Source organism: Kryptolebias marmoratus, linkage group LG13, assembly GCF_001649575.2.
Source record: "Kryptolebias marmoratus isolate JLee-2015 linkage group LG13, ASM164957v2, whole genome shotgun sequence".
Taxonomy (NCBI): Eukaryota; Metazoa; Chordata; class Actinopteri; order Cyprinodontiformes; family Rivulidae; genus Kryptolebias; species Kryptolebias marmoratus.
In genome coordinates, this window is record NC_051442.1 from 5,729,920 (window position 1) to 5,754,624 (window position 24,705).

A 24,705-nucleotide genomic window follows, 5' to 3' on the forward strand; every position below is an offset into this window, starting at 1 on the left:
GAAATAAACATTTGAAATATATGAGTTTGTAATGTATGAATATAATATACAAGTTTCACTTTTTAAATGGAATTACTGAAATCAATCTACTTTTTCATGATATTCTAATTTTATGACCAGCACCTGTAATTTAATTCAATTTCCCTTGAACAGAGACAGATTAACGCTAAATGCAACAGTTATTTTTGCAGAATGGACTTCTAGCCAGTAGCTAATTTACTGTCCTTATCCCAGGTCAGGCTTTTTAAAGGAAGCAAAACCTTTTAAAATCAGACAAACTAAAGTGTTCACTTCCAAAACAAAATATTTAAAGAGATATCTTGATAAAACTGATCACAACATCTATGTATACCACATTCTGAATATAGGTAAAGGTTTATTAAAAAGTCCAAGAAGAAAAAGGTCAGCTTTAACAAAGTCTTCGTGATTCATCATTTGTAAGATCTGAGAGTCTAAACAAAATTTTGGCAATCCTTCTTGTTCAGGACATTTTAGTATGGAAAGGGGAAGAGGAGGGGAACAGTAGTGATGCAAAATATGACAGAGGAAAAGGTGATTTATGACCAAGTAAAAAGACTAAAGGAAATAAAATAAGAGCAGGAGGGAGGGAGGGGGTCAAACAGCAGCCAAGAATGTGAGAACCAAAAGAGCATGAAGGAGAGGAAAAGGCGGTGATGATAATTTAAGTGGACCCAGAGATGACAGACGAGGACAGAGGGGGATGAGACTGGTCTGTGTGTCACAGTGTAGTGTATGAAAAGGCCATATGTAAAAAAGCAGCACCACCCTGGCTTCGGCTGCTTGGCTGCCTCTGCTGACTCCTAGCCAACACAAATAAATATTGCAATGGAGCAAGAGGTTGTGTGTCTGTGTGTGTTTAACTGAGCGTCTGCAGATTTGTTCAACCCAACGTGGCTGTCAGCCTCAGTGTGGCTCTGTGACTGCAGGACTTTGTGTGTGTTAGACGGTAAACAGAGGCTGTGATGGATCTTTTCTTCCCTTTCAGCAACACAAGGGGAGTACAGACAGAGACTGAGGGCCGTCCACTTCTACTCCGACTCCCTTTTTCTTCTCGTGCTCCTCCTCCATTTATCAATATTGTGCTGTTTACAACATATGAACAGGGACGAGGAAAAGGCAGAACAAAAAAGTCAAAAGGTGGAAAAAAAAAAATAAGTAGGGAAGAGAGGAAGACAAGCAATGAGGTAATAAGTGGTAACAAAACAGAAAAATAATTAAAGACCTAGATTTCTTTGAAGGATAGGCCTTTAATTCAAAAGTCTTCTCATCATGAGATGAGAAATGCAGACTTATAACCACTTTGGACAACCTCATGAGATATTGCAAGATCTCATGAGGTGTGTCGGTGCTCAGAGAATGTGTTGAGGATGACTTTTAGCGACTCCCACACCAAATTTTAGCTCCATATCTGAAATACTGACTGAGTTATAGCCATTTTTGCATTAAGGTCAGATAGCTGTGGTGGCCACCTTAAATCGTGCCGACTGCAAAAGTAAATCAGTTGTTGATGCACATCCAATGATTACTTTCTAAAAGTTTCATTAAATTCGTCCAGTGGTTCATGAGATATTTTTCTAAACAGGCATCAGCCACCTTTCATGGCAACGGACGATCAGAGGTAAAGTGAGTAAATATATAAGAAGAAATATTTGACTTCAGGAGAACATGTGGATATCAAATTTAGACAGGAAGGCAGAAGACTGGAAAAAGGAAGTAATGTGCAATGAGAAGAGGAGCGGGAAGCTAAAGCCGGGAGGGAAAAACCAAGGAGAGGACCTCCGTATATCAGTTTTATTATTGTGTGTTTGTACAGGAATGACTGTGGCTAATTAATGTCGAGGAAATACTATTACAAGCTCCTGTAGTTTTATGTTCTGCTGTGTTTCTCTTTCCACTGCTTCTCATCTCTCCACTGTGCGTCTTTTTCATCTTTTATTTTACTTTTTTCCCCCCGTTTTCACGAACGACGGCTGGAAGTCATCCAACTCTCGGTGATGGATGACAGGTCAATAAACAGAAAAAGGAGAATTACAAATAGACTGCCGGGAAGATAGGCTGGTACAGAGGAGCCAGATCCATCAAGCGAATGTAAAAATACAAATGAACTGCATTTTGCTAAGGTTTCTTCAGAGTCACAAAACAAATCCAGTGGAAAAACCTTCATGATCTGATTTGATTTGCGTAACTTGTTTATCTTCTAACAGAGTGAGTTAATGTTGGTGCTTCGTGCAAAGACAAAGACAATGAAGGGCATTTGGCTCTGCTGTAACTGAGCAACTAATGAAGAGTCATGTGTGGGAGTGACAGAACAAATGTCATTTCTGGATGCTTTATGTGGCCAGAGACCGTTGTCTAATGAGCCCAGAGGAACAATGAAAACTGTCGGTAATTACTCAAAAACTGCATTTCTTTTCCCATTTTTCACTTGATTTATTTGTAGCCTGAAAAAATTTTCTGCATCGATCAAACATAATAACTGTGCCGAGGACACACAATTCCATTTTGCCATTTCCTTGCAGCCTTCCAAATTTTTATAAATCACAATTTGTAAATGAAAATACTAAGTGGATTTCCAGCTCCTGTGAAAGGAATTTCCGAGAGGCAGACAGAAAATCTCCTTTAGCACGCAACTGTCTCTTTAGTCTGTGTTCATTTCATTGGTTTCTCATCAATTTGACAACATATTTTGGTATTTTTGTTTTGTAGTGTAAAATCCTTCTCATCAACATCACATAAAGACCAATAAAATACGAAAAAATGATTATTGAGGTCACATAAAGTCAGGTACAGTCATCATTACGTCCAATCTAGATCTGAACTGACGATGAAGGGAAGCTTCTGTTTGCAAGCATGTGAGAGAACTGGTAAACGGGGCAAAAAAGTAATTATCACACTCAAAAACACAGGAATACATTGGAGTTCACCATGTTTAAAAGTCCAAACATGCAGCGTGTCACAATCGTTCAGCCGCACCTCGACCTAGTCACGAATGTCTCTCTGCACCGGCTGAAGACGGCGATCAGAGACCGACTGAAAATTTGCAGCGCTTCGGCATCACTACATCTAGGCAGGATTCTGACTTGGAGGCGTTCAGTCATAATCCCACAGATGGTAGCTTCGCCCCATTGGCTCCTCAGCCAAGCACATACACCAAATGTCTGAACCTGCGGCTCCTCTCGTACCGAGCAGGATTACTGCTGCAGCAAAACATCATCAGTAGGGTAAATCTAACCTGTCTCCCAACGGTCTGAACTACTACTACTACAGCCAAGCTCTTAATGAAACATAAATAAAATACACCAATATTACTAGTGTATGCATCTTAAATAGCCATTTATACACAGATGAAGACTTTAGTCAAGTTTGAAACAGATAATATCACATCATATCATTTTTTTTTTATAAAGCTGATGGTCCAAATGCCTTTTTGTTTAATCTCTGTACAACATTATGTATCATAATGTCAAGGAAGCAACATGTAAGTCAGGTAATGTAAAGGCTGTTCTCAAACTGGTAAATTAATGAAGTGGCAAGGAATTTAGTCTGAAGGTAAAGCAAATGTTTGGTTGCAGTTTGAATTTTACAATGTTCTGAAGACACATGCTTTGTGACAAGAGCTCACACTATTATGTCAGGTATTGAAATTCAAGTACAAGTGGTACTGTACAACACAAATATCCCAGCGAGCATAATCACTTAGATAAGCTGAAACAAATAAAATTTAATTTGATAACCAAACAAAACTTGGCCACACCAATTCCAGCTATACAGACAGCAAGAATACTGGGTAGCTGGCTAAGTTAAATCATAGTTTGCTAGCTTCTAATGTACAACTCTGAAAAGGTTAGCTAGCTAAATTACTTTTTATCGTAGACAGAATGCATACAACATAAACTTGAAGCACTTTGAGAAAGCAAACCTCTGCCAAGACCATAGAGTCATTAAAAATAGTCTGATCTGGATCACCACCAAAATTTCCTCAATTGTTTCTTGTGACAACCCCAACATTTCCTGAAAATTGAATCAGAATCCGTTCATTAGTTTTTAAAGTAATCTTGCTAACAAACAAACAAAACCAAAACTACTGGAAACACAACCTCCTTGACGACAGTATTGAAAAACTTCATTTTTCAGATAATTAAATCAAATCATTTTACAGCCTCGTGTTTCTTTCTCTACAGAGACTGCTTGCTTTCGATTTACAAAGTTGCAAAACTAAAATGCCGAAGCCTTAAAATTTCACTGTTTGTGTATCGTTGCCCCAAGATAACCTTTTCAAATCTAAAACTACATATGCTACACTAATGTACACTGCTCTCAAGGTTTCTTCTGATTGCTTTTCTTTTTTTTTTTTTACATGCTTGACTTGAACACATCCTGAAAGTGACAGCCTTCAGTGTTGAACCAAAAGTTTCGAATTGAATCATGTGATATATGCATATACAAATAAAGAATCACACCTTTTTTACTCCCCCTGAAGCAAATACAGATACTGTTTTGACAGGATAGCAGGACTGTGTTAACGCTCATCTACAGATCTGCAAACCTTCGCAACTAATTCTAACAGAAACCCATCCAGCTTGTTTGTACGCTGTAGGAAGCGGTCAGCCCGTCTGTCTTATGTTGTGGACCGACTTGTATCTCTGAACATCTGCAGAGCTTTGATACATTAGCACTCTCCGCTTCCTCCTGAACTGAACAAAACAGAAACCACAGAGGATGGCTGCTGAAAGCTGACATTTCAAACCAGGAAACACACATCCAGTCGGGCAAATATGAATAGGTGCGCTTTCACATACACCCACGCAAACACACACACAATGACACTAAAGCCAAAACTCACTTCCAAATAAAAAAACAGACAAATACACACTAATACAAGTAACTCAATTGAATATAGATGCCCACACAGTTCTATTAACAGAGGTATACATGTATACTCGTGCACAAATGGACTGCAAAGACTCACATTTGCACAACATACGCACACACGCACAGGTGCGCAGAAGTGTCCACCTACAAATAGACCTTATTATTATGATGTTGCTGAGTCAGCTTCCTCGAAGCTCAGCGACAAAGTGCTTTAAGTGCTTTTAAAAGCCAAGTGACAAAACCCTCAATTGTTTGACTCATTGTTCATCCTGAAAAACAATCTGCCTTCTTCACGTACGGCTTTAAAAGGGTGGAGAGCACCGACAGCTTTCTGCTTTTCACTTCTCATCCTACTGTTATCAGTGAACTCCCAAACCCCTGCAGATCAATCTGTATGGGACAAAGGATCTATATAGGCACCAATTTAAAAATACATTTGTATTATATATAAAATATGAGCTAAGTCAAACAAAAACAAACACAATGGTATATTGTTTAAAACTGAGCAGTAGTTTGCGGCACATAGTACAAAAATACGGTTGCGTGACAACAGCTAAAAAACAAAATGCAGCAGATGGATTATTCTGAGAAAAGGGGATATATCATTTACAGTATTAGTGGATTTCTATGGAGTGATGAGAAATAAACTTAGCCACAGATGACATCAATGGATACCCCACAAATTTGTCAAATAAGTTAAGATTTGGAAAATAATAACTTCAGCTTCTGCCACAATTATGCCTTTGATTTCACTTTTAATTGATCTTTAATACTACACAAAAAGAAAACAGGAGCTAAATGACTCGCCTAGATTTCTGTTTTACATATTTTGTGAAATATGATGCTTCTCTATAGCATCGTAAAAACAATGTGGCTGACGTATTTTGTAGTTTTAAACACACACAAGAATATAAAAGCTGAAGTCAATTTCTCTGCACAGAGCGGGTACATGGGGTGAACACTGACATTAAAGAGGCGCCTCAGTGTAAAGCATTGGAGCACAGCTCTTTCAAATGACTATAAACAGACAACCTTTACTTTAAAACAACAGAAATTTATATATAATATAAATAAAGACAGTTTAACACAACATGTAAGCAAAGTGCAGACCTGATCAGAAACAGAAATGTGGTAACAAGCGAGGTGGAGGATCAGAGAGCGGAGGCCAGTTGCTTAATTGACAAATTGAAAATCAGTAGCTTTGCCAGTAAACGAGCAATTATCATCGTAATTCAAAAACACAAATGGTATCTCTTTTACCATCTGATTCTAAACTAATTGTGTTCATCATCACAGTAACGAGAAAGGACCATTGAGGCTGAAATAACAGGAGTATTAGCTGTAAAGAAAGAAAACTCAAATATATTTTACCAAATGTGTTAGCATGGGGACAAATTAAACATGTCATGGCACTTTGACAACGAATTACAAATTATTAAATTGACATTATTTACGAAGTGCTGCTTTTCAAGTGATGTGGCGGTGTTTCCCAGCTGGGTTTCAGTCTAACAGCTTCAAGATTTTAATCATTAGTCTGGCGTATTGCAGTTCTATGTAGTAAGCTTTAGTTTTTGGGAGATTCAGGTCTGAGTTTCCATCCATCCATCCATTTTCTTTAACCACTTTTCTTAGCAGGTAACAGAGAGCTGGTACCTACCTCCAGCCATCATTGTCCATCACAGAGCCACATAGAGACAAACAAAACAGACAACCAACAGCAAACTCACTCACACCTAAGAGAGTTATCAGTTAACCTACTGAACTAGGGGTGGAAACAGGAGTACACAGAGAAAAGCCACACATGCACAGGGAGAACAAGGAAACTCCACGCAGAGCAGCTCAGGTCTGGATTCTCTGGACTGTCAAGAAATGCTATAACAACAATCTATTGTAGCATTATGTTCAGTGTGTAAGACCACATCTCTAGCAAAAAAAAAAAAGAAATTAGTTCAAGGGGGGGGAAACAAGTTAAAAACTTTTGATTCGTTAGACTGAAAATAACAGCAAAAGGCTGCAAATTTAATTGGTGTGGACAAAAAAGATCTGAGGTGCAGAGGTATCAAACAGAGAAAAAGGAGTGAAGAAGCCCAATTAAAAGAAAGTCGACAAGCAATAGAAGCAAGGATGAGAAAGGAAAGAGACTATGGGAGGGAGGGAGAAGAGTTGTTTTCTCTCCTCTGGGCATCATGGCTACCTGGCTCTGCAGAGTGCGTCATGGCAGATGTCAGCTCAGAGAGAGAGGAGGATAATTTTAGCAGCAACATCACAGCGCAGACTCTAATGATTGGCTGCTTGGAAGGTCCACAGGACACGGGGAGAAGTGTGTGTGCATGTGTGTGAGCGGTGAGTGGGTGATCAGGAGTGAGGAAAACACAGAGAAGGGAGCTGATGAGAAAGTGGCAGAATGACAAAGGGGAGTGTGTGATCAGTGCATTAGTCCAGTGACTCAGCAAACACAATCACACACTCAAACACAGCCTGCTGACACACACAATCACAGGAGTCTATCTTGCCTTTCAGGATTTGACTAATTATTAGAACCAGGACTTTACAGGCTTACAGCTGAATGGCATTTGAATTTTTAAACAGAATACAGTTTCAGTAATGTATAGCTCAATTACAATAAGCTGTGATGAGCATCAAATGATGCAAAATTGGTTCTTTTTTTTTTCTTTCTTGGAGATATTCATCATAAATATTATGTTGAGATGCAAACAAAAAAAATTATAGCTTAATAATTTTTTAAAAATGTCATTTTTAATGTCAAATTACTACACAAAGGTTTGTTTGATGCATATAAAATCCATGTGAAAATGAATAAAATGAGGCTGAAGTTTTTTTTAATATTGCTGCACTACCTCTAAGAGTTCTTGTTTCAGCCAGAAGGTCCGGCTTGCACAATAACATGGTTAGACAGTAACACTTGTAAAAGAGCAGGTCTCATGCACTTCACGCTTTAAGGAAGTATGAAGTTGAAGGAATAGCTGCACCAGTGTTTTATTAAAATCTGACCCACTGAAGAATCCTACAATCAAATGGAAGAAATATTTTTCATATATATTATTATCTAGACTGAGAAACGTGTTAGTAGATAAAAGCCTTTGATTGTTTCTGTACAGAAGATAAAAACCAGGCTTATTCAACAAAGCTGCCAAAACCTCAAGCTGGTTTATATAAATGTGATGCTAAAAATACGCAATACATATAGGAGCTATTGCCATACTTTGAGCCTAACATTAAGCTCGTCAAAGTCTGCATCTGTCAAATAGACAATCTTTGGTAAACCATGACAATACAGAGGGGTGGGGTGGGAAATCCCAGCCTGGAAAGCAGCTGGCTGATTGATCCATCCATTTCACCTGAACAAAAGGCTGCATCAGACAGAAGAACACAGAGAAAGTCACATAAGCTAAGCTCGCTGCAGGATTCAAGAGGTCTCTTTCGAAGCTAAAACGACAGAGTAGAAAAGCAGTGTTTCCTGTGCAACGAAAGTGTTGCAGTAATAAAAAGACAAGTCAAGTCATGCTATTTTTCTGTAAGATTTCCAGAAGAATTAGAAGATTGGAGAAGTAAAGTACAACTGTTGCTCACGTCTTTTTACCGGAGTCAAGTGGAGTCATCGGCCATTTTTGCACCAAACAAGAGAGCTATCATTACATCCCAGTCAGTAGTTTGGACATTAACCAAACAAAAGCAACCTCTTTCTGAGGCTGAGGCTGTGAGAAACTGCATGTTTGCCTTTCTTGATGAAGTTGTGGTTGACAAAAAAGTTTCACAAATTATTACCTGTGGTCCTCCAAGCCCTAGTATTTTTAATATGGCCCACTTGCAGCTGATTTAAACCAATTCTTTAGCTCACATTCGTTAATCTGACTGCTGCAGAAACTGGTATATCCGAGACACTGGTTATAGGGAATCAAGCTGAAATTGAAAAAATAGAATCCCTGCACTCTTCACAAGTTGTTTTCAACTGTGGCAGCAATTTATTTTGTTTGTTTTGTTTTCAAAGAGCCACAATCCTCTAGAAAAGGCTCTTTTTATCCAATTTTTCTCCGTGCTCAAAAATCCACAGAGGATGGGAATATTTGGCTCATCTGATACCTCTCCAGGAAAACAAGAACACAGGAGACAGATAAAACAAATAAAAACTAAAAATGAAAAAAAGCCTAAACCAGAAGGAGCAAAAAATAAAAAAAATAAGGTAGAGAAAAGACAGGTGATTTCATTCAACTGGCTCGAATCTTTTCCTAATGTTATCCCAGTAACCTGTTTTTAGTTTGGATTCTGAATTTCTCACTTTTATCTTTTATCACAGAAGAAAGTCTAAGGTTTAACAGTGCTCTAAAAAAAAAGCATTCCAGAAGTTTTAATAGAATGGATTGTCCTGAATCTGCGAGCGAACTTCCTAGAAATCTCAAGAGGATAAAACCTGACGTCTGCGGCGCTCAAAATTGCTCCATAATTTCACGCCGCTTTGATAAGCGAGCACTGAGGTGTCGATCATAAATGTTTGCCACTTGTTCCCCATTAATGGAAGCAGATACAGATCAGATGGCAGTGTGTTTGTTGTGCGGAGCAGAGCGACCGGGCCTGAAGGAAACCTTCGGCTCGCTGCACAACGCATCATCACATGACGGATGAGAAGCCACGGTGAAGGGAAGTCTGCAAGTTATTATACTGAAACATCCGAATCTCTCACTCCGACCGCCTTTACCAGCTTGACACTTTACAAATAAAGAACTCAATATGAATGTGAAAAGGATTTCCTCTTTCTATAGACCTTTCTCCCCCTTTTAGATTTCAAACGTCACATCTGTAGCTATTAGCCTAGTGTCATAGCTCTGAACCCTGAAAAGACACCAAGCCTACAATTTATGGCCCTCATTAGCGTGAGACGAGACAGTGAACAAGTCCTTTTGAGACTCGTCTGAATGGTCTGAATGCCGGCTCCTCATCACAAGCCGCTGGCCTGAATGATCCGTGGAAACGACGGCGCTCCCCTCCACGCCAAGGGCAGGCTGATTGCCAAGGCTTCACTCAAAGGTCACGCAATTAAGCTTTGTTCCCGCTTCAATAAGGCTTTGACTGACTGACTGCGCTCCCCGGATTGAACAGATGTGATTTTTGGCCCCTAATGGGGGGGAAAAAAAGTGCCCTCCGTTCAAACTTACATCCATAAATTCAAAGGAGATAAAGGAATCTATTCCAAACAAAACATATGAAGGCAGCACTGATTTTCTGCAAAGCTTGTCCACATATTTATCACCCGCCATCCAAAGGCAAAGGCAGACATTAATTTTGCTTGTGTCTGTTATTAAAATATCTCAAGAACCACTGGACAAATTTTAATGAAATTTTCAGGAAGTTATCTTTGGATACACATCTACAACTGACTAATTTTTTAAGTCAACCTGAGTCAGGATTGCCACCACAGCCAACTGACCTTAGAAAACACAAAAATGTCTATAATTCAACCAATTTTACAGATATTGCATGGAAATTTGCTGTGGTTGTAGCCGAGAGTCATCCCCAACACATACTAAAAGTGCTACTCATTGCACGAGATCTTTGCTTAAAACTTTAGCATTAACTATTAGAGTCAACCATGTTTATTATCTTTTGAACCACTGGATGGATTTTTATGAAATTATTAGAAAGTATCTATCCATCTTCTTCCGCTTATCCGGGGTCGGGTCGCGGGGGTAGCAGCCTAAGCAGGGAGACCCAGACTTCCCTCTCCCCAGCCACTCGGTCCAGCTCCTCCGGGGGAATCCCAAGGCGTTCCCAGGCCAGCCGAGAAACATAGTTCCTCCAGCGTGTCCTGGGTCTTCCTCTGGGCCTCCTCCCGGTGTCAGAAAGTAATCATTAGATAAACATCAACAACAGATGACCTTTTGGAGTCAATCCAATTCAAGATGGCCATCATAGCTCATCAACAGCCATCACAAAATCAGCTATAACTGCCAATTTTACATATATCGAGCTATAATTTGATTCATTCATAACACATACTGAGCGTGACATCTGGCGATATTGCATGACTCTGCAGATGAGGGTATTTTCAAAGTTTGACCAAAACAGCTATGACTCCATTATTTCTCAACATAAAATGATCTTCATCTAAAAGTCTGTGATGAAAGGCAGCTGGTGATATGAATTACTCCAGAGGATGCAAGGCCTGTAAATAAATATCTACATTTACATCGAGAGTTTAGGAGTGAAGTTGGTTCGACTCAAGACTGCAGACATAAAACTGATTCTCCCCGAGTGTCTTTAAGCAGGACTACTAACCTTTAAAAGACCTATCTGAAGCTAATAACTGCAACAATAGCAGAGCTTTATCACAGTTACTTAAAGTAAAAATGTGCGACACACAAACATTTTAATTTAGTGCAAATGAAAGTGTGGATTTACAAACCAATCCAGTGGATCTGCACAGTTGTGATCTGCAGCTCCCAGGTGTGAATGCATGTAAAATCATGAATCTAAAGCTCAATATTTCTATTTCTGAAACTTCTCAATAAATAAAGGCGGTAAAAAAATAAATAAATACATTTTTAAAAAGTGGGTCACTGACAAGAAAGAGTGAAGGAGACTTAAGAGGCAGAAGCCATAAGCCAATTACCCCGTACGGGGTCCGATGCAAATATCACTCTTCATATGGCAGCTCAGACAGACGATCAGGTAAAATGGCATCAAAATCAGGGGTGGCGGGTGGGGGGTTGACCTAGTTTTGCAGATGTGTGGCTGGAAACAATCAAAACAACTACATGATTAATGCTCCTTCACACATCTGAACCAAATGCAACTTGATTCAGTCGTTGAGCTTTTCAGAAGCAGAATTTAAGAACTGAGAACAACAAAGTTGTTTAGAGAGAAGTCGACCTCTGGCTGCTTGTTTGAAGATCTACTTAAAGAGCCGCTTCCTAAAACAAACACCAAGACCCCCGATAGAGAAACTCGAAGCCTAAATACCATCTGACAGATCTGTTGCTTGTTTTATTCCACACGAGGTGCCGACTGGGTGGTTTCTGCCACATAGAACAAGATGTTTCAGTCGTGACGGCTGCCTTGGTTCAGTTTCTTTGCTCAGTCTGTCTCCAGCCACCTCTCGCTTCTCTCAGGCTAGTATCTCTGTACAAAGCTCTTTCTAGACCTGTCATTCCCAGCCGGTCTCCGAGGGGCCCGTACTACCAAGTAAGATTTGCAGCTTAGCAGTGTAACCTCAGGCTTAACCCTGGGGTTTTAGTGTCATGACAGCGGGATGTTTCTTAATGGCCAACTTGGCCAAAATACCCTGAAGTGCTGCGAGGGGTTCTGTTTAAAAGCCATTATTACTGACAAATCAACTCTCAGAAAGTGTCTCAAGTATTAGGACTTCATTTCAATGCATTTCTTTCATTATAAATCTTACAAATTAGGTATGACAGAAACTGAAACTAATTAAAGGCCTAGTATTCTTTGAAGTAATGAATATCGCTCGGCGCCTTTCATGCCAGAGTTTTAAACTCATGTATGTAAAATGAGTTGGACCCAAAAGCTGGACGTTTTTGACTGACAATACACACAATTTTATCTTATATTGAATAATATTGGTTAGTTCTTGGACTGTGTTTGGAATGATTTTCAGCTATTGCCACATAAAATTTCAGCTAATTATCTGTAAAATGAGTAATAGCCATTTTCATATTGGCTAAAGTTAATAAGCTGTGGCAGCCATCTTTAATTGATTTGGCTTCAAAAGTTACTTAGTTGTAGATGTACATCTAATAATTACTTTGAACTGATTTTATTAAAATTCTCAGACAGTGTAGATTAATAGTTATTGTCAAATTTTAAGAAAAGGTGTTGCACAATATGTGGCGCTTGAAGTATGTTGTGAATGACTATCGGCTACTACCACACCAAAATTTTAGATTAATCTCTCTAAAACTGGCTGAGCTGTAGCCATTTTTCTGTTTCCAAAGGTCAGTTGGCTTTAATAGTCTAATTCAGACTCAAAGCAGCGCAAAGGCAGAGAGGAAGTCGGATCAATGTCATTGCCCTATCATTAAGGCGCGGGCAGATCTGACTGATGATGTAGTCTATTGAACTGATGCCGTAAGTGTATTTTTATTTCTTATAAAACCATTTAAGCCTTATTATTTTTTTGTTGCAATCACACAATTGTTAAATCGAAATAAAATAAAAACATAATACAAACATGGATAATTGGCTTACATGTAATAGTCTTAATTATCGCCTGATAATGTTTTTGCCCGTCTGTGTGTGTCATATCAACAAAATATCTCACGGCCATGAATCCAATTCAAGATCAGCGACAGATAAGCAACCATAGCGCCCATAAAAATGGCTATAACCCACTAAGTTTTACAGGAACTGTTTTTAAACTTGGTGTGGTAGTAGCTGATTTATCTCCAACTTGTACTCTGGGAGCTAATTGATCACCTAAGATCTGCTCTTAAAACTTTGACATGTTTTGCTAACAGACACAGTTGACTCCAACAGCTAATTGGCAAACTACTGGACAGATTTTAATGAAACACTCAGGAAATAATAACTGGATGTGCATCTAGAACCGATTAACTTTTGGACTCTATCTAATGCAAGATGGATGCCAGATGTAATCAACATTAGCCAACACGAAAATGGCTGCAACTCTCATTTTTAAAGATCTTGAGCTAAAAATATGATGTGGTAGTAGCTGGGAATCATTCATAACACACATTCTGAGAATGAGAATATTGCATGAGATGATGCATATTATTATTATTATTATTTTCAAGGTTTGACCAAAAAGGCTGCAACTCTATTTCTTAACATGTGATCCTAGTCTAAAACCCTGGCATGAAAGCTGCTGAGCGATATGCACTCCTTTAACAAATGCTAGGCCTTTCATTTATTTGAGTAATTATGTTGCATCTACCTTCTCCCCAAGTGTCTTCATTCATGTCTTTACTTCGTCGTATTGAGTTTTATAAACTATTTGTGACTTTCTTCAATTACCCTTCATGCTCTCCACTCCACCCATCTATCTGTCTGGGTGCAGGCCAAAATAAATGCCATGACCTATGAATGATAGATTTCCAGTCTTTATATTAACGTCTAAAAGGACTTCGTTTTAAAGCTCATTCTACTACCAAGAGAGTCACATTTAGTGTCATCCACATGTTAATATATCTTTTCTATGGATTTTTAATTAAATATTAGAAGCTTTTGCAGTAACACATCAATCTGTGAGGTTCAGTGTGTTCTGGGAGTTATTTTAGTAGTTCATTACATTCCTAATGACTTCTCACTCTCAGAAAAAGAGCATAAACATTTAATATTTAATGCGAGATGTTTCATAAGTAAAAAGTATTTGGCACGCTGTGTCTTGTGAATTGATTTGAAGGTGTTTGTAACAAGACTTTCCTCACAGTTTTGGTTGAATGTCAATCCAGCATGAAAGGTACAAATAAAGGAGTCTACAAAGAAGCTTTCACCCTTTGACACTGACAGTCTACCATCAAAACCTGACATTTAGAGCTGCTGAATGTTTACTGACTAGTCTGTTATTGATGAAAACAAGGAAGAAACTGGAGTTGAAATCCAATCTCACATTTCTTTTGGACTTAAAATATATTTAAATACAAATTACTTGCATGCAAATGGCCAAATAAAAAACTAAATAAATAAATCAGACTTTTTTTATGATCTTTATGACAGGACTGGTTTTAATTTTTAGTCACATCACACAGAGAGATGTTCCATTTTTGTAGCGTTATCTCTTGATGACCTTAATTAAATAACAGATGCAATATAGGTGAAATAAAGGCACATATTTCAGAGCTCATGTTGGACAAAAGACTGAAGATTCTAACCTATAAAATCCACAGTGCACCGACAGCAGTCAGCCGTTCTCTACACAGCTTCATTGTGAGTTTAACATCAGTTCTGTGTTTAATTAGGTGAATTTAATATGACATAATGCTGCTCAAACTGTGGTTCTGTCATTGACGCAGCCTTATAGCATTCAGTGACCACAGCGGGTCCAAAAATAATCAGAACAAACATCAAACCAAAGAGAAACTCAGCAACACAACATTCTGTAATCAACTTTGATTAATAAAATCCCAACAAAGCAACCATTTACTTTAAAATTTCATTAAAACCTAACTGGGAAAGAGTAAAAAAAAAAAGATGTATCTTCAGGATGTGCCCCCAGAATGTTCTCCAATTATTCAGCCAGCAGCTGAGTGGACTTCATTTTATTTATTTATTTAGTTATATATATTTTTTTACCTTGAGACATTCAGTCTGTTGCTTGTGTGAGGTTGTGTCAGTTCTGCAGGAAGTTCTAAAGCTTGGCTCAGGACAGATTATGTTCAGACTACCAACGGTATGAGAACAAAAAGGGGTCCAGACTGCCTCCAAAGGTGGTTTGAGTGAGAACATTTTCAACACATGGAGGCAGTTCAGACCTGTATTTAGGGCTATCTGATTAAAATCCAGCAGCTAAAGATTGAATTTAGTAACAAATCTGAACAGCATGTCTTCAAGTTCATGCATTTCCCCATTAATTAACTTCTCGATTACCTTCTCTTCTCAGTCACAACCTTTATTTTTGATTTGTTTAACCAAATAATTCCATTCTACCTAATATATACATATTAAGAATCACTAAACAATCATCTTCTTTACCATCTACAGAATAAGAATGAAAAAAAAAGGTGTTTTTTGTTTTGTTGTTGGGATTTAAGCCACTGGCAGGTGAACAGATAGAGCAACTCCGACAGTTTAATACAGCAGCTGGAGACTATATTGGCTCATTCTGTGTGAACATGAGAGTGTGTGTGTGTGTGTGAAAGTGTGTGTCCATTTGCATGTGTTTGTTAGCGATCTCCCGACTGGTATGTGATGACATGCAAACATCTGGGCCATCCGTCCAGGCTGATCATCTGATCACTGGGCTTGGCACACGGTGTGTGTGCGTGTGTGTGAGCATGCACATGTGTGAGAAAAAGACAGAAACAAACATCAACTCGTAGCTGTTTATATGTGGTTACCATGGAGTTTCACAGCTGTTTCTACCAGACTCTAATGAGCTTTAGCAGCTGTTCCTAAATTCTTACCAAGTCACACACGCAAACACATTTACATACAGTTCATGCTTGCATCTTCACACGTTTCATCTGGGGTTTTTTTTTATCTATATGCCACTCCACAACTTTAAAACCTCTGACTTGGCAGATGTCTGACTCAAAGACAGCTGCTGGCTTTACATTAAGATGTAATCATTTTTATCAGTCTGAACTGTGGAAAAGTTTTTACCGCATTTCAATATCTGCCGTATTTCCAGTGTTTCTATCTAGCCGTTTTTTTAATGAGCAGATAGAAATAAATGAATATGGGGCACCTTCAGAAGTCTTTGACTCTGACATTTTCCTGTCTTTTTAAAAGAGTAACTAATTTAATAAACAAACCTGCAATTTCATGAAGGAATTCATATCACCTGCCACTTTGAAAGCCAAGATTTTAAGCAAAGATCTAATGTAATCTATCAGCACCCAGAGTATGTGGTAAGGTTGCTTTGACCAGTGATTTATGAGATATTTTGCTAACAGATATGCAAAGGTGTGTTAAAACTCATACTGAAGACCAAAACAATGATCTGGTCGTAGTCAAAGATTTACAGATTCAACCAATAATTTACCTTCTTTAATAGTTTTTGTTTTAAAAAAAATACTTTATTCAGTTTCAGAGACAATCGTGGTTTTAGACAGTTTAGTTTTTTTAGAAAACCCACAAGTTTTGGAAGCATTTTTCATTAAATGCTTATGTTTTAAAAGGCTTTTCTGATGCCTTGAGTCTGAACAAGTACGAACAGCTGAGCATAATCGGCTCCTTATGGAAATAATCTTAACACTCGAGATGCTAAAAAAACACTCAAAATTCTCCATCGGTCTAATTTTCTGCTTTTGTTCCTTCAACAAGTGTAAACAATATGAAGGAAATAAGAAGGAAACAATCAGGTGCTATTCAGCAGGCTCACAGTGTTTTCCATCATTTGGCTGATTTTCAAAATTTCTGCACAATCAGAACGCCCCTTCAAAACTTTCCCAAAGCTTCATTTTAAGCAACAAAATTTACATTTTACAGATTATTGTTCCATATGCCTATAAGATCAAACAAATAGCTGTAAAAAAAGACCTCTGAAAGCAAGAAATTTAAAATAAAGAGCATTCTAACACTGACATCAGGATCTGAGATGAAAAGCCAGAGTCGGTCCCTGAGTTCAAGTAGTTGGGAGGCATTTTATCGACCACTGCTACACTTGATAAGGAAACCCAACACCGCATTGGACAAGCAGCGAGCGCCTGATTTTATATGTATAAAGTACCTCCCAAAAACCAAAATCCTGGTATAGAATGCTGTAGTTGTCACAGTCCTTTACAGCTCAGAGACCTGGACCTACAGACATCACATCAAGGCACTGGAGAGATTTCACCAAATCTGTTTGAAGATTCTCAGTGTCCACTGGGAAGACTACAAACATCAGCTTTCTATAACAGGGGTAGGCAACCCTGGTCCTCAAATGCCACTATCCTGCATGTTTTAGTTGTTTCCCTGCTCCAAAATGCCTGATTCAGTGGTTAAATTACCTCTTCATTTCCTGTAGAAGCCTGGTAATGACACACTGATTCAAATCAGGTGTGTTGGAGCAGAGAAACAAGTAAAACATGCAGGACGGTGGCTCTCCAGGACTAGGGTTGCCTACCCCTGTTATAGAGAGAAGCTGGTGAAACCAGTATTGAAGCACAGAATATATAAAACCATCTGCAGTGGGCAGACCATTATTTGCGCATATTAGGATCCCATCTTCTGTGCCAGATTCTGCATTCATAACCAAGTGAAGGCAACAAAACTCGAGGAGGACAAAGCAAGGGATGGAGGGATACCTTTAAGAATTACCTTAAAGCTGGAAAACAACATGAACACCCGGGAAACCGTTGCTCTTGATCGTCCATGGTAAAAGTCGCTACTGAGATTTTTAAAGTAAACCGTAGACACAAAGAACGTCAAAAACAACCCTGCACTATGCCAGCAACTCCCACAAACAACGACATGCCAACTGCAGGAGACCGGTTCAGATCACGACTGAGACTCTTCTGCCACGCCCGGACCTGTCAACTACAAATGTGAAACATCTTGTATGTGGTAGAACAGTGGTGTCAAACCCAGTGATGCAAGGGGGCCAAAACTAAAAATTTGGTCCTAGCCAAGGGCCCATCACGATCAATATTTATTAAAAAATTATGTAAATTAACCTTGGTTTTAGATGTATTACGTCAAATCATTCATATAGAAATACCTTGTCCCAGTTACAGATTATACAGAATTTAGAGCAAACAGACTTTAATGAACACAGACAAATAGATCAAACTTCAAAAAGCACATCATTAGCAGCCATTTCCTATGCCTCACTCAGCTTTTAAATGAATTTTTTTAACATTAAAACAGATTTTTTTTAAAAACCGATCCACAAAAACCTGATCATACAGAAATTCAAACTAAATATTGTTGGCTTCTAAGTGACTGTCAAGAGAAAACTTCACTAATTAGGCTCAGTTTTTTTAAGCAAAATAAGAATCAGAGACTCGACCTGTCCTAGAGGGCCGGACCTAACGAAATCTAAACGTTCTCTTGGGGGCCGGATGAAATGTTACAGAGGGCTGGATCTGGCCTGCGGGCCTTGAGTTTGACACGTGAGATAATTTAGCCGTCCAACGAGATATGTTATATTTCCAAATTAAAAAATAACTCAAAATATCACCATTTTTAGTTTTTGGGTTTTTTTAAAACAGTGAATGAAATGTCTAAATTACTCACCGTTTTAGACTGGAGACAGCATTTGGACATGCCACTTTTTTTGTCACCATGACACATTGTTTGCATACAGTATCTGCATAATTTTCTTTGTAAATAGGCAACAGAGTGTTTCACACCTGCTTTGCCTTCATAGGGAAACCCCAATAAAACCACTTCCTTCCTTCCTCCCAAGCTGCAAAGGGAGGCACTTTTGATTTAACTTCTTCAACAAACTCTTTAGGGCTGTAAATGCCTATGAAATCTGCATATTAGCATCCAAAACACCCCTGGCTCCTCATATTTAAAAACACTTTGACAGTCCTTAAGCCCTGAAGCTACAGCTTTTGTTCTGACCTTTGTCTTGTCGTCCCAATTCCATCACATCGGCCTTTTATAAAGTCATTTCAAAAACTAATGCCAACAAAGTATGAAAAGAGTACACTAAATGGAAGTTCACAGAAAATACCAAAATATATAAAGAGGTAATGAGTGAATTTTCCTCTACAGTTTAGCGGGCACTTAACACCTACAGACTCTGCTTTCCAGCTGTGAAAATGGGTTATTTCATACTTACTAACTGTTGCGCTGATTGCAAGTCACAGTTTTTTGCTAAATGCCAAGCTGTAAATTGTGATTTTATAAATTAGTGTAGATCATTAAACCTCTATTTTGGCATCAAAACCAATTTTTCACAGCTTGTGTCACTATTTGAACCACACTCCTGCTAAGATGTGACAATTTAGTTAAAATCACGAAAACCTTTTGATTCACCCTGAACAACGGGGCTCCATATATTAAAGTTAGCTCATATTTATTTGGATTAAAGCACTGATTACTTGTTTTAATTAATCAGGGATCTCTTATAGGTGTGCCACAAAATTGTATATCTCATGAAAATTATTTCACAGGGAAGAGTGGTTGATGACAATACAGTACAAGAAAAATAAGAATAAAAAATGTTGTTTTTTGTTATTTTAAACATTTTATTTATATCATGTAAACCATAAGAACAGAAACGATAACAGAATTTCTGGCTTTAGATGTGTCCTGCTTCTACTCACCTGATTTAAATACCTGAATTACCTCCTCAGAAGGCTCTGAAAAAAAGCCGTTAATGACCCGTTCAGGTAGAGTATAAATTGAAAGTCAGTCTCAGCTACAACCCCACCAAATTTTAGCTCAATATCTGTAAAATTGACTGAGTTTCAGCTATTTTTGTTTCCTACGGTTGCATGTCTGTAGCAGCCATCTTGAATTGGGTTGACCCCAAAAGTTAATTTGTTTTAGAAGTCCAACTTTCTGAAAGTTTCGTGAAGATCCGTTCAGGGGTTCATGGGGGCATTTTGTCAACAGTGCAGACAAACAAACACATGAAAATTAAAAAAAAACAAAAAAACATTCGCTCTGCCTTCAATGGCAGGATATAACTATAAATGTTATGATGAACTGTGTTAATTAAAACAAAACACTGGTCCTTTAACAAAGAAATAAAATGTGCTTGGAAGTGACATGTATGCAGGGGGGAGCAAAGAAAATGAAATCATATCATAAACATTAACGGTTGCCATAGATACTGATAAATACTTGGTCTTCTGACTGGCTTAATGTTCAAACAAACACAACTTATCATCCTACAAAAACAAGGACACACATGAAAGAAGAACTTTGAAGACAGACACTCCCATCCGACAGCGCGGCACAAAAATTTTGATATCACAAGCTTCGAGGAAATCCCCTGAGTGCGAAGTGTGGATATTCATCTTGCCGTCTCATTATATTGTGACAAGCGCCAACAAATGTGTGTGTCCTCAGCCGATGATACAGTATTTTGACAAGTGTCACACAATCCCCAGGAGGATGGCAGGGAAATTTCTCTGAACAAGAGGAGCTTTGCTTTTGTCCCAGGAGATAAAGCCCAGAGCTACAAAAGAAAAAGAGTCCTCCCTCCGTATCACTGCCGCAACACGACACTGCAGAGCATTTTAAATCGTAAGCTTCTTTTTCTATTCAGAATACATGTAAGCATGAGGAAGGATTCGCTCAACTGTAGCTCATAACCATGAATCAGAAGGCCAAATATGTGCTTTATGTGTTTGTTACGCATGTTATAATTACTTCCTGTTTGTCCACAAAATTCTGAGCATCTTTCATCTCTACCCTCAGCTAAAAATGGGATAAAAACAGCTGTAGGAATAAGGGAGCGTTTCACGATGTCTTCCTTCCGCCAAGGAAAACCATCTAAACCGCTTGTGCAACTACACGCAGATCAGTTTAAAAAAAAAAAAGAGCAACGCTGTCATTAAATGTCTGTCTTGTTTACCGTTAATTTTGGTTAAAGGAGGTGTGGTTGAGCTTCATCCTGTAAACTTTAACACACTGAGCCATGGGTGGTTCCACTCCTGTTCAAGTTCAGCTCCTCTACTAGAGGCTTCTGCAGAGTATCATAGCTGCTCCTAGCTCTTCTGGACAGAGATCTTCGAGGTTGTCTGAGGGATCTGTTGGAGAATTCTTTAACTTCTCAATGTCTACTCAGACCGCACGAAACAAACAATAGGAAACTGTTTCAGACAGCCTGGCCTTTATGGGATTCATTCAATTTGTTGTGAAGAACACTAAAAACAAGCAGCCTGAGAGAAAAGTTTCAATCATTCCAACTTTAACACCTGGTTTAATCCCCGAGTAAAATGACTGTTGGATGTACGTTTTAGAGAAGCAGCCTATTTAAAAGTGTCATTTTTTTCTAAGTTCGAGATGGAGCCTACAAAATACAGTCCAATTACACAAACTAGGACATTTAAGGATGCCTTCGAAAGTACAAGACTAAAACAGTATAATATGTACACCTTTATTATCCAATGACTCAAGCTTTTCTGAGACCAGTTCTGATGCTCTCACTTCTCTCGACTTGAAAACTCTGCTGTGAATCTTTGTCAGAAGTCGCACGTCCCGTTTGTTTGCTTGACCTTCCCAATTATGCTCTGCTTTGGAAAAAGCACCCCTAAAAAAAAATACAGCAGAACACCATCTTTTATGACAGAGCAGCGTGCCCCGGAGAGAAGAGGCAGCATTATTATGAAAGGGATTGTGGCCCGGGTCAGAGCGGAGAGCTACAGTGGTAATTACTGAGGGACTGATTGCTGACAGGACCTTCCAACAGCCTGTGGTTAACTGCAAGGAGCAGAGGGGGAGGAAGCTTCAAACGCTCGACCCTGACACATGCTCTGATGACGACTTGCACTTTGAGGGCACGGGTGTTGTTTTCCCGCTTTCAAAAACTGCAACTAAACAAACAAACCATTTGCGCTTCTAGTTATTTTTATTTCACCTCAGCCAGTTCACGACACCTTTCAGAAGCAGAAAGGAGAGAATTCTCAAAAAGACTAGCCAGTAAATTATTATTTTTTTTAATTCATTTTGTGAAGATATTTGCAAAAAGATGCCATCACTGGCTTTAGCCTTGTGTCCTTAATTTTAAATATTTTAAAAGTAGATAGTTCTTTTTTTGTTCCAAATAGGAGAAAGCTATTTCTGGAGTGAAACCTGCACACCAAACAGCACAAGTGGATTTCTCTTTAAACAGTTCCCTGACTGTGTGGGAGGAATGTGTGATTGTGGCAGCAATGCCTTGCCACAACTGGTACAGTGCACCATTTTCCAACTGGATTATGCCAGTTTCTTCCACAGGGTGGTCATTTGAGAGCACTTGGGATCATTTATCATGACCATATGGATGCTCCAACCCAGTATTTTAGTCAACCAGGCTTTGCCTTCCCAGCACTTGGTTGATTTAGCAGTGGTGACAGAGATGGCTGTATTTATACTGGACAGAGGTGTTTGTCTCACAGATATACAGTACAGCATAAGGAGCTGGACCAGGGCTTGGATAATCTCACACTAGGAGGCAAACAGAGAGGATGTTTGAGGGTGGAATAAGGTTGTTTTTTTCCCCATTTGTTGTTACGTGCAAGACCTTACTGTCTCTTCCTACAAATCCACAAAAATAACGGTAGTATTTCACCGGGCTGCGGCTGTCAGAGACTAGTTTACAAACATATTCATGAGGGAGTCTCCAAAATGTCTCAAAACACTCACAGGGGCTTCTCAATTTCCTCAATCAAGTCGCACAGGCTGAAGGTCTTGTTGCTTGAATTTTTTTACATGTTCGGAAAGCTTGCACAACATATTTACTCTCAAATTAGTCAAAGTTGTCGTCAGCGTATCAAACCTGTGTTGAACTCTTCCCAATTTAAAATTTGGAAATTCTACAACGATATAGCTGTAATTTGACTTTTTTTTTTATTGTCATACCCACAATCTATTCATAGATTCTTATCTACTGAAACTCACTGATTTGGTAGAGTTTCAAACTGCACAGATTATGTTTAAAGTCAGGAAAAAAAATTTGCCAGAAAATATTCAAAAATTATTTTCTGATAGAGTGGGGGGATATGACTATAGAGAAAACCTAAACTTTAGAACTTTGAAGGCTCGAACATCAATGAAATTAATGTGCATTTCTGGTGTTGGTGTGAAGATCTGGAATAAACTCTCTAAAGAGCTGAAGCAAAGTCCAAGCATGAGATATTTCAAGAAAGGTCTCAAAATAGCTATCATTCAAAGGTATAAGGAAGAACAACTGGGATAATTCTGGCTGAGAAGTAAAACTCTATGTATGATTTCACTAAGTGTATGCAGGTCGGTACAGATGTATATATGGGTGTATGTATGTAAATGTGTATTGGTGTATGTATATGTGAATATGTATATATCTAGGTGTACAAATGTGTCTGTGTGTATATGTAGTACTTTCATTTGGCTGAGGAAATATTACTATAATAATATTTTATTTTGTCAGCAAGGACATTGGAAATTTAGAATAATATGACAAATTCCAGCTGGAAAAGGGGTATGATTATATAAGTTATACTTCTTCATACTCCTTTTCAGACTCATAATCACCGATGTGAAGTGTCTTCAAGAAAGTTACAATGTACTATGTGTTTATATTACACTATCGGTGAAAGGTTTGTCTGAAATAAATTATTATCATCATCATCATCATCATCATCGACATCTGTTATAGGAGGTCTCCTCTTACAGAAAACATTCAAGGCTAAAGACCCGAGTGTCCAAGTCTGAAAGCCACACCAATGATAAATAATAATTACTAAAAAACTGGCCCAAATCAGCCCATCTTTGTTTTGAAAGTGCACTACAATAGATTAAATCATAAACATGGGGGCAGCTGCCAAGATGGTTACAATGTGAGCCACCTGGAATACAGTTTTTTAAGTCGTCTACTGAAAACTGAGCTGTGATTTTCAAAAGGTGGACACTCAAAATGAGGCCACACAGCTCACTGGTCACTTGATTGCAAACCATCAGACTTCAGTAAGACTTCAACAAAAAATTAGCCTATTTTCACACAATTTTGAGTCGTCAGTTAGTCACAGCCGAGTGAGATAACGCCTTAAAAAGACACCAACGATAAGAACTGAGTGACGACCTGCCCACCATCAACACAGCTGACATGTTTTTTGCTTGTTGTTCAGCACCTTTTCTGTAAAACTGTACATTTTATATAGGAAGGTCATCAAAGCAGCCATTTTGTTCTTTTAAAATTCACCAAAGAGCAACAGCACTGCTAGTTTTTAAGGGTTATAAAAAGACAGTTTAGGGTTTCCTGGGCCTACCCTTGCATTCAGATTTTGAGTGTCCACTTTCACTCTTAATCCCTTGTCACAAGTGGTAATGGCTGAAATATTCCCCTCCAATAATTTGACACCCCTTTAGGGAGTCTATCCATTTTCCTTGATTCCTGACATGCAAACTGACACAACCTGTTTTTGCCAAATTTCCAATATGTTGGTTAACGTTATCTAGCTCGGACAAAAGTCACTGAAAATCCTAACAAACATAAAGCATGGGATTAACATTAAACTACACAGTTGTAACTGTACC

The 24,705-nt window shown here is 38.5% G+C and overlaps 1 protein-coding gene across 2 annotated transcripts in view; it reads right to left on the minus strand.

Annotated features, from left to right (window-relative positions):
• Positions 1-24,705, minus strand: part of jade2 (jade family PHD finger 2) — a 169,229-nt gene that overhangs the window by 117,134 nt on the left and 27,390 nt on the right. The window lies entirely within an intron of this gene.